Raw genomic sequence first — 16905 nt, forward strand, 5'->3', positions numbered from 1 at the left:
GAACAGTTTGAAGGAGTACTGGCCAATACTTTTTGGGCCAATTAAAACCTGTAGCTACCCTCTCAAACAACTGAAAATACTTTGTTAAATCAGATTCATTAAAAGGAGGGACAAGTTTAACATTTTTAGCCACATCAAAATCATCAGAGCTAGATGATCCAGTTCCACCTTGTTTCATGCGATACTCATGGTCTGCCTGAATCCTAGCAAGTTCAACTTGTGCCTCAGCCTCCTTAACACGAGCCTCCTGCAGGGCTAGCTGTAACTTAGCTATTTCAATCTGCTTTTGCTCATCTGGAGGAGTTACATTAAACAAGCTTTCATTAATCATGTCAACAATTTGATCTTTAGAATGATGAGAGCGAACAGCAATTCCCAATTGTTGAGCAACAAGCTTAAGTTCATTCTTTGTTCTGTTTTCTACATCACACACTGTTTGCACATTTGACAAAAAATCTTTGGCTTCATCAAGAGTAGTAATAGTAGACATCATGAATAAATCACAGTCACAAAATATCATGCAATATCCTTATGATAATATCCTGAATATCCAGATAAGAGGTCGCCAAATTTATGTTATGGAACAGAGAAAACTGTCCTGCAAAGTTCCAGGTTCAGAACAAAAGAGTTAGGTAAAATTACAAATTAAAGTTTAATGCTCAAACTAACAACTAAACATTTAGGACTCATAAGGATAATGTAATGGCAAAAAACAGGTTAAATATATGGTTAACTGCAATAACCTCTATTAATACGAAATTAGCAAGAGTAAATTTATCTAAGTCAGCCCTGATAAAATGAGAAAACCGGTTAATGCTCAGTTAATGCAAGATATATTATTACAGATACAAAATATTGTTACTACTGGCTGACAGTAAAAACTTTACATCAATCACAAAAACCTCACCAGGCCCACGAATTAACACCTTATGCTATACAGTAGAAGAAAAAATGTAATAACACTTATACTCAAATTACACAGCAGCTAGATGGTTGGACACTTCCTGAGCACTCACAAAAATAATAATAACTGTACAGGGGAGGACAGAGATCTGAACAAAATGAGGAGTAGATCTAAGTGGCAATTAATGCAGAGACTGAGCTCATTATATAGGGGCCGGCAGAGCTTGATACAACTTGTCAACAAAGAGTTGACAATCCTGCTCTGAACAACAGAAAGAACGACTTACTCTACTATAAGGGGAGAAGGGGGGAGTGAGGTAGAACACGCTCGTGATCAAACATGCAGCATACAGTACGTTAGAATTATACAAAGCATGATGAAATCATAGGCTATGTAACAATATATATATATATATATATATATATATTGTTACATAGCCTATGATTTCATCATCCTTTGTGTAATTTTAACGCACAGTATGCTGCATGTTTGATCACGAGCGTGTTCTGCCTCAGTCCCCCCCTTCTACCATTATAGTAGAGTAAGTCGTCCTTTCTGTTGTTCAGTGCGGGATTTTCATCTCTTTGTCCCCATGGCTTCATTTGCGCGTCCTTCTTACAAGTTGTATCAAGCTCTGCTGGCCCCTATATAATGAGCTCAGTCTCTGCATCATTGCCACTTAGATCTGCTCCTCATTTTGTTCACATCTCTGTCCTCCCCTGTACAGTTATTATTATTGTGAATTTCTCAGGAAGTCTCCAACCATCAGCAGCTGTGTGATTTGAGTATAAGTGTTATTGCATTTTGTTCTTGTACTGTATAGCATAAGGTTAATTCTTAGGCCTGGAAAGTTTTTGTAAATAGTGTAGAATTCATTTTGTCAGCCAGTGGTAATAGTAGTTTGTATCTGTAATTATTTATCTTGCATTAACTGAGCATTACCCAGTGTTTTTCATTTCATCAGGGCTGACTTAGATAAATTTACTCATGCTAATTTCGTGTTAATAGAGGCTATTGCAGTTAACCATATATTTAACCTGTTTTTGCCATTACATTATCCTTATGAGTCCTGAATGTTTTGTTGTTATTTTGAGCATTAAACTTTAACTTGTAATTTTACCTAACTGGGTTGTTTTGAACCTGGAACTTTACGGGACAGTAGTGATTTTTAGTATTCTCACTTAAAGTGTACATTATCTTTCTCTGTTCCGTAACATAAATTTGGCGACCTCTTATCAGGATATTCCGGATATTATCATAAGGATATTGCTTGATATTTTGTGACTGTTACTTATTCATGATGTCTACTATTACTACACTTGATGAAGCCAAAGATTTTTTGTCAAATGTGCAAACAGTGTGTGATGTAGAAAACAGAACAAAGAATCAACTTAAGCTCGTTGCTCAACAATTGGGAATTGCTGTTCGCTCTCATCATTCTAAAGATCAAATTGTTGACATGATTAATGAAAGCTTGTTTAATGTAACTCCTCCAAATGAGCAAACGCAGATTGAATTAGCTAAGTTACAGCTTGCCCTGCAGGAGGCTCGTGTGAAGGAAGCTGAATTTCAAGCACGTGCTAAGGAGGCTGATGTTAAGGAGGCAAATGCTCGTATTCAAGAAGCACATGTACAGGCTCAGGCACAAATTGAACTTGCTAGGATTCAGGCAGACCATGAGTATCGCATGAAACAAGGTGGAATTGGATCATCTAGCTCTGATGATTTTGATGTGGCTAAAAATGTTAAACTTGTCTCTCCTTTTAATGAATCTGATTTAACTAAGTATTTTCAGTTGTTTGAGAGGGTAGCTACAGGTTTTAATTGGCCCAAGGAGTATTGGCCAGTACTCCTTCAAATTGTTCTCACCGGTAAAGCTCAAGTAACTTATGCATCTTTGCCTCAGGATCAATCTGATAATTATGATGTAGTTAAGAGCTTGATTCTTAAGGCCTATGAGCTTCTTCGTGAAGCTTATAAAGTAAAATTTAGGACAACTTACAAGCAAGATAAGCAATCTCATGTTGAGTATGCAAAAATCAAAGAAGATCTGTTAGAGCAGTGGTTAAATTCTAAGAATGTGGATTCTGATTTTGGTAAATTTAAGCAGATGATTTTGCTGGAGGACTTCAAGAGGTGTATTAATAAAGATGTAACCCTATATCTTGATGAGAGAAGAATAGATAATTTGTCCGATGCTGCAGTTTTAGCTGATGAATATGTTCTCACTCACAAGAGATATTCTAAAGAAAAGAGGAAAGCTGAGAGTAAGTACGTTGCCTCTACTCAGAGTACAGGTAACAGGAAAGAGAATAAAGATGATGTTTCTCAGGAAGCAAATACCAGCTTCACCTCTAGGTTTCAGAAAAGTAAATGTACTTATTGTAGTAAGCTTGGTCATACTACGGAGAAATGTTTTACGAGACAGCGTGATGTGAACAAAAAGGAGTCTTTAAATATTCAGTCAATTGGTCTAGTGTCCACTCTTGAGAGTTCCCAGAATTCTTTAACTGAGTTAACTGAACCTGCTTTGAGGGGTAACTTAAATTCTCATGATGGAGCTCCTCTTTTGAGCAGTAACGTGGGTGACACTCTCAAGAGTTCATGTGCTAATTTCCTGTCTGATGGTTTTGTCAATCCTCTGGACAGTAATGACAGGAAATCAGTTAAAATATATCGTGACACAGGTGCTTGCCAATCCCTTATGCTGACCAGTGTTCTAGGCTCTAATGTTAATTCCTCTGATGAAACTGTAATCTTACAAGGTGTAGGGAATAATTACTTCTCTGTCCCTCTGTGCAGAGTGAATTTAGAGTCTGGTTTTGTTAATGGTTCCGTTATGGTTGGGTTGGTTGAGACACTCTCAATGTCAGGTGTAACTTTCTTACTTGGAAATGATATTGGTGGAAGTCAAGTGTGTCCAGCTCCTCAGTTATCTAGTGAGCCAGTGGCTGCGTCCCAGGATTGTGATGTCCCTGATGTGTTCCCTGCATGTGCTGTCACTAGGGCTAAGTCTAAAGTTACTGGTGATTTAGAGGATAATGATGATGATGATGTTATCCTAGCTGACACTTTTCTTGCTAATTTGGACCACTCACCAGATGAGGCAGTACCCCGTAGTGTTGATAATTTGTCTCGTCAAGAGTTGGTTGAGTTGCAGGTTGCTGACCCTGAGTTGAAAGGTCTAGCTAACTCTGCTTACAGTGAAGAAGAGTCAGCCGGTGCTTCTACTTGTTATTATGTAAAGTCAGGAGTACTTATGAGGAAGTGGAGACCCCCAACAGCATCAGCCGACTGTGAATGGGAGGTTGTACATCAAGTTGTCATCCCTCGTGTTTGTAGGCAGGATATCATTAGAGTGGCTCATGATTCCAGTTTGGCAGGACACCTTGGAGTGAGGAAGACTGTGGCACGCATTTTGAAACACTTCTACTGGCCAGGTATCTTCAGGGATGTTTCCTGGTATTGTAAGTCTTGTCACACCTGTCAAGTTGTGGGGAAGTGTAATCAGACCGAAAAGGTTGCACCTCTAGTTCCCATTCCTCCTTTTCAGGCGCCTTTCACCCGTGTGTTGGTGGATATTGTGGGCCCTCTTCCTAAGACTTCTTCAGGATTTTCTTATGTGTTGACCCTGATTGATATGGCTACTCGTTATCCTGAAGCCATTCCACTTAGAAATATCTCAGCAAAGAACGTGGTTAAGGAAATGCTAGGGTTCTTCACAAAGTTTGGTCTGCCCAAGGAGGTACAGTCAGACTGGGGAAGTAATTTCATGTCGAATGTTTTCAAGCAGTCTCTGAAAGAGTTGGGCATCACCCAGATCACGTCTTCAGCTTACCATCCCCAGACCCAAGGAGCGTTGGAGAGATATCATCAAACACTCAAATCGATGCTCAAGAAATACTGTTTGGAACATCAGAAAGACTGGGATAAAGGTCTTCCATTCGTTGTATTTGCTGCAAGAGAATCTCCAAATGAATCACTGGGCTTCTCACCTTTTGAACTACTGTTTGGCCATGAAGTAAGAGGACCCCTTAAGCTACTCAAGGAATGCTGGCTGTCGAAGGAAGATGACGTCAACCTGCTGGAGTATGTGATGAAGTTCAAAGAACGGCTGTCCACTGCTTTACAGCTGGCGAGAGAGAATTTAGGAGCTGCTCAGGAGAAGATGAAGACTTGGTATGATAAGAAGTCCAGGTTACGCCACTTTCAGCCAGGAGATCAGGTTTTGATTCTGCTACCAGTGCATGGGCAACCTCTTCAAGCCAAGTTTAGTGGTCCTTATTTCGTGGAGAAGAAACTCAGTGATGTCAACTATGTCATCGCCACACCAGATCGTAGAAAGAACAAGCAACTATGTCACATCAACATGCTTAAGTTAGATCACAGGTGGGACGAAAATAATCCAGTCTGCACTGTAGCTGTTCCACCCGAGTCTGCAAGTGAAGCTCTCCCATGCAGCATGAGCCTGAGTGATAGTTTGGGGAAGAATCCTGATATCATGAATGATCTCCAGACTAAGCTTTCTCATCTACCTCCCGAGGAAAGGCAGGAGTTTTCGGCATTACTGCAGGAGTACCCGCAAGTGTTCCGTGCCACTCCAGGAAGAACCATTGTGTTGATGCATGATGTCGATGTTGGAGACGCAAAGCCAATTAAATTGCCTCCTTACCGTGTGAACCCAGTGAAAGTTCCTCTCATCCAGAAGGAGCTTGGCTACCTGTTGGACCACATGATGATTGAGCCCTGTCAGAGCGAGTGGAGTTCTCCTGTCACTCTAGTCCCTAAGCCAGGTGGGTCACAGCGGCTTTGCATTGACAACAGACGTGTTAATCAGATAACTAAAACAGACACTTACCCTCTCCCTCGTGTGGAAGATTGCAAAGACAAGATCGGAAAGGCTAGGTACATAAGTAAGTTTGATTTGTTAAAGGGATACTGGCAAGTACCTATGACTGAACGTGCTAGGGAGATCTCATGTTTTGTAACACTAGGAAAGACTTTTGCATGTTCTGTAATGCCAAATACAGATTGTTTTAGAGTAATAAGAAATTTCCTTCGTAAATTTCTTTTTCTTTGTGGGGAGGTGTTACATAGCCTATGATTTCATCATCCTTTGTGTAATTTTAACACACAGTATGCTGCATGTTTGATCACGAGCGTGTTCTGCCTCAGTCCCCCCCTTCTACCATTATAGTAGAGTAAGTCGTTCTTTCTGTTGTTCAGTGCGGGATTTTCATCTCTTTGTCCCCATGACTTCATTTGCGCGTCCTTCTTACAAGTTGTATCAAGCTCTGCTGGCCCCTATATAATGAGCTCAGTCTCTGCATCATTGCCACTTAGATCTGCTCCTCATTTTGTTCACATCTCTGTCCTCCCCTGTACAGTTATTATTATTGTGAATTTCTCAGGAAGTCTCCAACCATCTAGCAGCCGTGTGATTTGCGTATAAGTGTTATTGCATTTTGTTCTTGTACTGTATAGCATAAGGTTAATTCTTAGGCCTGGAAAGTTTTTGTAAATTGTGTAGAATTCATTTTGTCAGCCAGTGGTAATAATAGTTTGTATCTGTAATTATTTATCTTGCATTAACTGAGCATTGCCCAGTGTTTTTCATTTCATCAGGGCTGACTTAGATAAATTTACTCATGCTAATTTCGTGTTAATAGAGGCTATTGCAGTTAACCATATATTTAACCTGTTTTTGCCATTACATTATCCTTATGAGTCCTGAATGTTTTGTTGTTAGTTTGAGCATTAAACTTTAACTTGTAATTTTACCTAACTCGGTTGTTTTGAACCTGGAACTTTACGGGACAGTAGTGATTTTTAGTATTCTCACTTAAAGTGTACATTATCTTTCTCTGTTCCGTAACAATATATATATATATATATATATATATATATATATATATATATATATATATATATATATATATATATATTTTCAATGAGCAGAGGACACCTGTAATCTACTGTGTGGATTTTTTCTCCTTCCTCTGTTCATGTTCTGTAAAAAAAATACAAAATTTTATAAAGTTGTTGTGGTTTTCAGTCAGCATGATAGGTGAATGTATAGAGATTAATTTAGTGTTGGTATTAATCTATGACTACTACAATTCCCATTCTCTTTATGTGTTTGTCTGTTTCTATTGTGAATTTAGCCAAAATAGTGCATTACAGTGCAACATTTTTTATATCAATGTACCTAAAATGCGCTAACATAAAGAATGTGCAGAAAAACCAGGTGGAATTGGCCTCTTATTATCAAAAATATTGTTTATTAACCCGCCGCATCCCGATAGTGTATGTATATGCTGCAACATTTGGTCATGCCCAGTCCCAATAACGTATCCTTACATTTTGCAATTGCAAGGTCCGTCATTTGCACATTTTACAAATTTTGCACATGATTTTTGGCACGTATACGCAGGACACCTTCCTATACCCGCCACCAGGCAGGAACACTGCCTTACCCAATGTGCATCTCCCCCCCCCCTGCACGCGATTGTCTTGGCAACTCTCTTTTATTTATAATGTGCTCAACTCTGGGCATAGGCTTTACAGCCTGCTCCCAAGGCCCAGTGGTCCTCCTACATACCATACATCTCTACATGTCACCACTTCAGCATTAACTCCCACCATCCATATTGAATACATGCTAGGGCTGTCTCATACAGGACTGGTGTATTGGTATTAGCGGGGGTATTTTTACGACATGTTGGCGGGTCTTTTGGTAGATCAGTAAAGTCTGTTTTACATGAAATTCAAATCCTTAAACTGTTCCCTGCCCCAGCAGGGATTTGAACTGCAGGCCACCTTTCTACCGATTGAGCCACCGCCTGCCCTGTTACCACTGACCTGGCCAGTAAAGACATGTCACACCACGGTACGAAATTCAAGGCGAGAGTGATTCCCCAATCAATTACGATGTGGAGGACAAAGAGTACGTGGAGCCAGAAGAAGAAACAAGCAGAAGTGATGAGGAGGTAACGTCGCCAAGGAAGGTGTGGTATGTTGATGTGTTCAGTGAATGAAACAACGCTTATATCACCTACAGTATTGTGTGAAAACCAATATATTCTTGTACTACACATAAATTCGTACCAAATGAACAAAATTCTACCTATGTGAGTGGTTTGCAATAGTTACCGCTACCAAAGAAAATGCAGCACCTGCAGCGCGGCTCCATAGAACGCAGTACCAGGTATGTGGAGGGTCACCAGTTTAGACAACTGCTAAGCTCAGGTGAGCACTTTTTTCTCTGAATTGCCATTGTTTTTCACAAAAAGCGGGGGTTTGAGCCAAAACAAACAAAAAAAAATCCAAAATTGGTCGTGATGAATGGGGGGGGGGGTCGGTGGTGAAAAATCGGTCGGGATGCGGCCGGTTAACACATTTCCATATCTTGTATTACACAGTAAATGTGGTAGGGCATCTCCGTTGAGTTTCAAGCCACTGGAGAGAGAGAGAGAGAGTTTGTCTGCTGCCTGTTTGTCTGACCTCTATGGAAATTAATGGGAATGCATATTGAACTCTTTTAAAACCTCTGAAAGGTAAAACTTCTTACAACAAATTACAATGTTTTAAACTTGTACATTACATTAACTAGAGTGGCTTCTCTGATGGCCAAGATTAAAATTAATCAGAAATACTCAGCATGGTGGAAAGATGATAGCCAGGTACCACTGAACTTTTTAATTCTATAACCATGTAATTTTCTACAGGAGGTCGGATGGGTATACGGATTTGTGGGAAGGATGGGCAGCGTTGGTGGGTGGGTGGGTAGTGGGAAAATACGCCCGTGGTAGGAGTAGGTCCTTTGAGTAACCCTGGGGAAATAGGCCCAAGGTTAAAATGGGAACCCGATTTTTTTTTTTTTTTTTTTTTTTCCACAGTGAGTGACCATCCAGGATCCCAGGTAATACATGACCTTAGGGTTTTATCCAGACAATGCCGGGTACCCTTTCTAATACCATCTAACAATTGACAGAGGATTCAGATTGTTTCTTCAGCACATTATAGTAATTTGATCTTTAAGAAGACGACTTCGTCCATTTTGTGACTGGAGTGCCTTTAGAAGCCTACTATCGAGTACAAGGTTAGGATGTTATTAGTTAGTGCCCCACGCTTCTAGAGTTCTACTGTTAGATAATGTCATTTTATTTTGAACGATTATGGCTACACTGTGGTGGAAGTAAAGGGAACAAGAAGAATTGTGGATTATCATCCTAAAAATCAATTAACAGATAAAATCTCAAACTGCTCTGGCTTGACCGTCACTAAATTAAAAGATATTTTTCAGAATGTACAATTCAGATAAAATGACAATTTCCTTAAAAGATCTATACAGTATGTACTCTACCAGAACATCAGCATACCCAGATATCCTCAGTATATAACGTACACTGTTCAGCGTCCTTTATGGAATGCAAAAGAAACCCTGAACTCAGAAATTTTCCCATTAAATAAAGCGCCTGTATTTATATTTTCTATCTACAAATCACAAGGTATTTAACCAAAATCAGTGGATAAAGGATGGATCATGTTTCTGGTAATATTTTGATGTATATTTTAATGAAAAATATATGCTGCAGAAGGTAAGTTTGTTTCCTAGATATAATGCCTGCTAGGATACTTCAACCTCCAGTAGCGTCAGACAAGGAAAGCAAGTACAGTACCATATGATTTATTGCCATCTTACATTATGCTGTAATGAATAAGGATGGATACATCTAATAAACAGCTCCACATGATGTCAGGACACATGAATAGTGAGTGAATCAGAGTCTGGTTCATACTGTCGGGAAGTAAAACTTTCGTTAGAATCTCATTCTGTATAGTTCCACCTGATCCATCTTGGAGTGGGAAAGGTCTGGATGATGATAAGGATGATGATGATATTAACAGTAGATTGTGAGAGGGTTGAAGATAGTACAAATGTTTGTTTAATTTAGGTAACAGTTATCGGTTAAATTCAGAACACTTCTTAAGCCAGCTTCAATGTGTTAAATACATTTCTGTCACCACAGTAAAAATGTAAGTGAAGGTCACTGGACGGAATAAAATCCCCGAGATAGAACTTGAGGGATTATATAGCCCTGGTAGGTGATGGGAGAGAGCTACCTTTCCAAGCAAGGTATCTACCTGGCCGGGGCACGAGCTCTCAACCTTATAATCTCGAGTCAAGCGCTCTACCACTGAGCCACCCTGCCCCCGTTGTCACTGGAGGCCATCATTGAAGTCAATGGCTCATTTATGAACAATAAAGATTTAAATGCAAGTTATTCTAATCCCAGTTTGACTCCCAATCAACGCCACCAAAAGGAAGACTGATTGTTGAAGTATTAGATACAGTGCAGTCACGAGATGTGGTCAAGGAAGCCAAGCGATGAAGGGGAGGGAGCAAGACGAAGGTGAGGAAGCGTGGGTGGAGGAGACGTGGGTCTGTCTCAAAGTGTACGTATCAGCCTTTGCCACCCCCGTGTTCCTTTTTCTTATATCTTTGTCTAGCCAAAGCAGCCTAAATGCAGTAAAGGGTTACCACAGATAAAGCGCCTCCACCTCACCCAGCCCTCTGCATTTGGTTGCCTTCTTTCAGATTTACACAGCCTTCTCTTTCTTCTGTCTTTCAACTGTATCCCTCCATCTCATATTCGGTCTCCTCCTCCCACCTATCTATCTATCTATCTATCTATCTATCTATATATATATATATATATATATATATATATATATATATTTTGCCAGACGCCTTAATCCCATAGTGGGTGGCCACAGACAAATCGCCTCCAAGTCACCCTGTCCCCCACCATTTCGCTGCCGTGCTCCTAATTCACCCCCCCCCTCTCATATACCTCTCCACTCCATCTCTCCATCCCATCCTTGGCCTTCCCCTTCCTCTCTCCCTCTCCACCTCACTCACATACACTTTCCTCGTCAATCTCTCACTCTTCATCCTCTCCACCTGGCCAAACCACCTCAGTGTGTTTCTCCTAACGCTTCCTATCACATCCACATCTACATCACATTGCTCCTTCACGACCTCATTTCTCAGTGTGTCTCCCCATGTGACTCCACAGGCTCCTCTCAAATAACTCATTTCCACTGCTCTCACTCTTGATTTGTGTCCTTCCAACAACGTCCAAGCTTCACTTCCATACGTCAGAGTTGGTATCACAATCAATCATTTCCTGTGGCACCCTCGGGGATGCATAGGACCTCGATGAACTCACACCACCACATCCTATCTTGTGCTAACTCCTCAAGATCTCCCCAACACTCATCTCCAGCTACCCGTCTCATTGTCCTCACCCACGTCTCTTTTGGCCTTCCTCTACCTCTCCTACCAAGTGCCACCCACCCTGGTGTACCTCATACTATTCCCTGTCTCCTATACACATGTCCTAGCCACTTCCATCGTGAGAATCTAACATATTCATCGATCGGCTGCACTCCCGTTATTTCTCTAATTCTACTATTTGGTATCCTTTCCCACCACTTAACTCCTAATATTCTTCTAAGTGCTTTATTTTCAAACACCAAGAATTTATTTTCCATAGTCACTGTGCTGTACCAAGACTCGTGTCCATAAATTAAGATACTCCTAACCATTACCTTATAAAGTTTGATTTTTGTATGCACAGAAAAATTGTTATTATTCCAAATACTTTTAAGCATTCCCATTGCCTGATTAGCCTTCTTTAACCTTTCCTCGAATTCAAAGTTCAAAGAACCATCCTTGGCTAAATAAGTACCTAAATATTTAAACCTATCAACTTGCTTTACAACCATACCCCAATTACACATTCCTGCGCATTTTCCATATTCATATTGATTATTTCAGTTTTTCCACAATTAATAACCAAACCCACCTTGCGACCTTCACTCACCAAACAGTCCAACACTCTCTGCATCTCTTCTGGCCCATCACAAATCAAAACTATATCATCTGCATAATCTAAATCCAAAAGTTTCCTGTTCTCTCCCCAAAGTATACCTGCACCGGTTTCTGTTCCAACGCGTTTCATAATGTAATCAATGACCAATATAAATAGTAAAGGCGATAGAACACCACCTTGAATTACTCCGGACTTGACTTCAAACGAATCACTCAGACAACCATCAACCATCACTTTACAAAATGTGTCCTCATGCATGTTCATAATGACCCTCACAAACTCCTCTGGTATTCCATAATGTCCCATGATCTTCCCCATAGTCTCTCTCGAAACACTATGAAAAGCCTTTTCAAAATCAACAAAACAAAGACTTAACGGTACTCTCATTTCATTAACTTGCTGCATGAAATGCCTAACTATAAAGATCTGATCATTGCAACCACGTCCCTTTCTAAAACCAGCCTGTTTATTCCTCAGAATACCCTCAACCACCGGCTCCAACCTATTTAACAACACTCTACTGAAAACTTTCAAAGCTATCGGTGACAAAGAAATTCCCCTCCAATTACCACATTCACTCAGGTCTCCCTTCTTCGGAACTTTAACAATTACACCATTCTTCCAAACTGATGGTAGTAACCCCGTCACCCATATCTTATTGAAAAGCTTGGTCAAGATCATTATTAATCTATCCCCCTCCACTTTAAACATTTCCGGAAATAAACCATCCTCCCCTGGTGCCTTATTATTCTTTAACTGTTTTACTGCTTTCTCCACTTCTGCAAGCCTCAACTCTCCTGTTTCTATATTTAAATCTTCCTGAGCAGACGGTATATCCTCTTCTGGTGGTATTGGTCTATTAAGAACTGTCTCAAAATGCTCTTTCCATCTATGTTTAATATCTCCATCTTTGGTCAATAAATTTCCTTCCCTGTCTCTGACTGGTATTTCCTTGCGTTTACCTGCATTACCACTCAGTTCTCTAATCGATTCATATGCTATTCTTTGACTCTGTCCATCATTTTTGTTTATTAAGATTTCAGTCTCTGCAACCTTTTCATCCACACATCTTCTTTTATCTCTTCTAGCTAACCTTCTTACTTCTGAATTCAAACTCCAGTACGCAGCTCTTGCTAATACAATCTCTCGTTCATCAACGCATTACATCTCACTCCTCAATTTAGCCTCACCTCTCTTTTTTATCATATCCCACGTTTCCTCTGATATCCATTTCTTTCTCCTGAATCTATGTCTCCTTCCAATCGTACATTCAGCAGTCTCATGCAAAACTTTGTTCACATCCTCCCACATCTCATCTACACTTCTCTCCCCCTCTTCCAACGTTTCCAACACCAAAAACCTATTTCTGCATTCTAATCTGAATTCCTCCTTTTCTTCTCCTTCTCTTCTAAGCTTAACAATATCGTATCTACCAACACCATATGTTTCCTTCTTCTGATTTTTAAGTTTAAACCTTATTTTTGCAATGCTGAGTTGATGGTCACTACCAATATCCGCCTCCCGTTTAACATGAACATCTAGCAGAGAACTTCTATGCCTCCTACTGATAGCGATGTGATCAATCTGATTTTTATATTTTCCACACGGCAACACCCAAGTTGTCTTGTGTATATTGCAATGCTGAAAGAGTGTGCCCCCGATGACTAAGTCATTTGCTAGACAGAAGCTTCCAAACCTCACTCCGTTTTCACTCATCCTACTACCAACTCCCATCTTACCCATACATGCTTCAAATCCCTCATTTGAACAGCCCATTACTGTATTAAAGTCTCCAACGCAGATCAAAACATCATGTCTAGGTACCCTTCCTACTCCTTCTTGCAACTTTTCATAAAATGTGTCTTTCCTTTCATCGAGTGCATCATTAGTAGGTGCATAACACACGAACAGACTGATGTTGCCATGATTTGATTTAAACCGGGCGTATAACAATCGCTCATCTATAGGATCTCACTCACATAAAGCCTTATTTGCCTTACAACCCAGCAACAATACTGTCATATAATAACTTTTTCACTTTCATGCTCACTTCCCTGTTTCTTATCACTGCCTTCAAGGAACCAGCAACCTTTCTTCCTTTTTTGTACCCTTTCAAGCACTTCACCCTCCAAGCATCCATCATTACCAATCACACTTCCCAAGTACTTAAGCGTACTCACATTTTCCATTTCGTCATCATCCAACATCACTGTACATTCACTGACTTCACCTCTCTCGAAGACCATAACTTTACTCTTCCCTACATTGACCTTTAGGTTCCGTTTCTTACACACTCTCCCAAACTCATCCACCAAGCCTTGCAGCTCTCCTTCATCTTCACTTAACAACAAAATATCATCTGCAAACAACAGTACAAAGAGTTTCCAAACAATGCCCTCTCTCATTAGAGCCACTCCAACATCCACTGCCCTACCTTGTATCTCTTTTATAACCCCATCCATATACAGCCAGAACAACTATGGAGACATGACACATCCCAGTTTCAACCCAACCTTCAAATAGAAAAACTCACTCAGTTCATTATCCACACGCACTGCAGCCTTAGCACCCTCATACATAGTCTTAACAGCATTTAACGACTTCCCATCTACTCCATGTATTCTTATTACTTTCCACAATCCTTGACTATCCACCCTGTCAAATGCATTCTCCAAATCCATGAAGGCCGCATACAAAATCTTTCTCTTCACTAAGAAGTTTTCCACTAAAAATCTAAGAATTAATATCTGATCTAAACAACCTCTTCCTTTCCTAAAGCCTCCCTGTTCTTCTCCAACTAATTCCTCTGTTATTTCCCTAACTCTGTCAATAAGTATCCTACCGTATACTTTTCCTATTACACTAAGAAGACAAATGCCGCTATGATTTTCACACACTTCTTTTTCCCCTTTCCCATTGTACAAGCGAATAATTATACCTGACTTCCAATCCTCCGTGACTCTACCTTCCTCCCAGGCCAATCTGCACAACTTCCACATCCATTCTACTACTATCTCTCCCCCATGCTTCAGTGTTTCACCACACACTCCATCAATTCCTGGGGCTTTCCTGATTTTGACTTTCTTCATTGCTTCCATAATTTCCATCCTACTGATTTCTTCCTGTCTTCTCACTTCTCTCCCTCTCCCAGCCATTCCCCAGCCACTTATACACGCATTACCTTCATTCTCTATGTTCAACAATTCATGAAAGTGTTCTCTCCCTCTGCACATTTTTTCTCCCTTCTCAACTAGTAATCTACCATTTGTATCTTTCACTTCCCTACTAACTTCTTTGCCACCCTATCTGACTCTCTATACCTCTTTCCAGAACATTTTCTTACATTCCCTCCACTTGACACTCAAATTCCTTCTAAACTCCTCATCCACTCTCTTCTTACTCTCTCTTCCTAATCTTTTCACCTCTCTCTTCCTTTCTACATATAACTTTCTCTTCCGTCTCTCAACTTCTTCCACGCCCCTATTTCTCATCCTTTCATTATATGCTTTTTTCTTTTGTGCCACAGCCTGTCTCACCTCTTCATTCCACCATGCTGTTCCTTGCATCCCCTTTCGTGTTTCCTTTACCCCACACACCACCTCACATGCTGCACATATTTCTTTTGTGAATATCTTGCACACACCTTCCACGTCCCTCATCTGCTACAATTCATATCTACCCAGTGGTTCCTCCACTTCTGTCTTATATTCTGCCTTTTTCTCATCCTCTTGTGACCTTTCCACTCTCCTTTCATCTATTCCTTCCTCCCGTCCTTCCCTTCTTCTATTTCTTCATTTAACTTGGACCTTGATTCTGACCGCCACCAATTCGTGGTCAGAAGGTCCACTCCCCGAACCTTATATGCTCTTGCATCATTACACATCTTTGCATCCTTTCATCCACACACTCATAATCAGTCGTTGCCTTCTTTTCATTCAGTTCACCATCCACCCTTCTCATCACTCGCCATGTATACCTGTGAATCACTTTGGTACCTGAAGAGTGTATTGGCTATCACCAACCCCTTCCCAGCACAAATGTCCAATAAAGCACTGCCATTCTCATCTATCTCAGCAGGCACACCTCACTCACCAACTATTCCATTCACGTTCACTCCAATCAAAAACACACTCTCATTCCTTCAAACTTTTTCATGCACACTTCCACATTTGCCCAGAACTCTTCTCTCACTCTGCTTGCACGATCTTGCGTTGGTGCATAAACACACACAATATCCTACATTTGTAGTCCAACTTTCAGTCTTACCCACTCAATTCTTGAGCCAACTGATCCATACTCTGTTATGTTTTTCTTCTATCTATTACTCACAACAATACACACTCCTTCTTTTGCCCTCTCATTCTCACCTACTTCTGCACATATACCCCATCCATACTCCCATTCTCTCACATTCTCATCTCTTCATTTAGTTTCAGTTAATCCACATACATCCACTTTTCCACCCTCAAGCACCTGGACAATCTCTCTCTCTCTTTCACCTCATCATTTGCACTCCTTTCATTCCACGTCGCCATCCGTATCCTGTTCTTTGTTCGGTCTTAAGTCGTCATCTTTTGGTCAGTCCTGATCGAAGGCTTCTTTGTATTTTTAGTTACTTGTTTTCCGAGGAGGGGCACTAACCCTCCGCCAACCCACTTGCTGTTTCGTAGGGAACAAGTGTAGCTTGGTTATAGGGTCACCACCCAGCATTTTTTTTTTATGCTAGGAAGAAGGAACCAAAGGCCATGAGCCCGCAATAAGAGTTCCCTCCAAGAGAAAAACAAAATACAAGAGAGAGCCAAATTCAAGATCCGATCATTTCGAGATGCCTGGACACACCGTGTTTGAAAGACTGGAGATCATAGGAAGCAGGAAATACAGACAGAGGGAGACAGTTCCAGAGTTGACCTTTTGCACAAATGAAGGACTGGGAGTAACGGTTAACTCTTGAATTAGAGAGTTGGACAGAAAAGCGATGAGAGTTTGCTGCTTGGTGGGTGCTATGCGCCCGTCGTAGAGGTGGAGGAATGCATGCAGACAGTTCAGAGGAGCAGCGATCATTGAAGTAGCGATAGAAAAGGGATAAAGATGCAACAGTGC

Source organism: Coenobita brevimanus, chromosome 48 (assembly GCF_032717465.1).
Source record: "Coenobita brevimanus isolate Jiangsu-jjx chromosome 48, ASM3271746v2, whole genome shotgun sequence".
Taxonomy (NCBI): domain Eukaryota; kingdom Metazoa; phylum Arthropoda; class Malacostraca; order Decapoda; family Coenobitidae; genus Coenobita; species Coenobita brevimanus.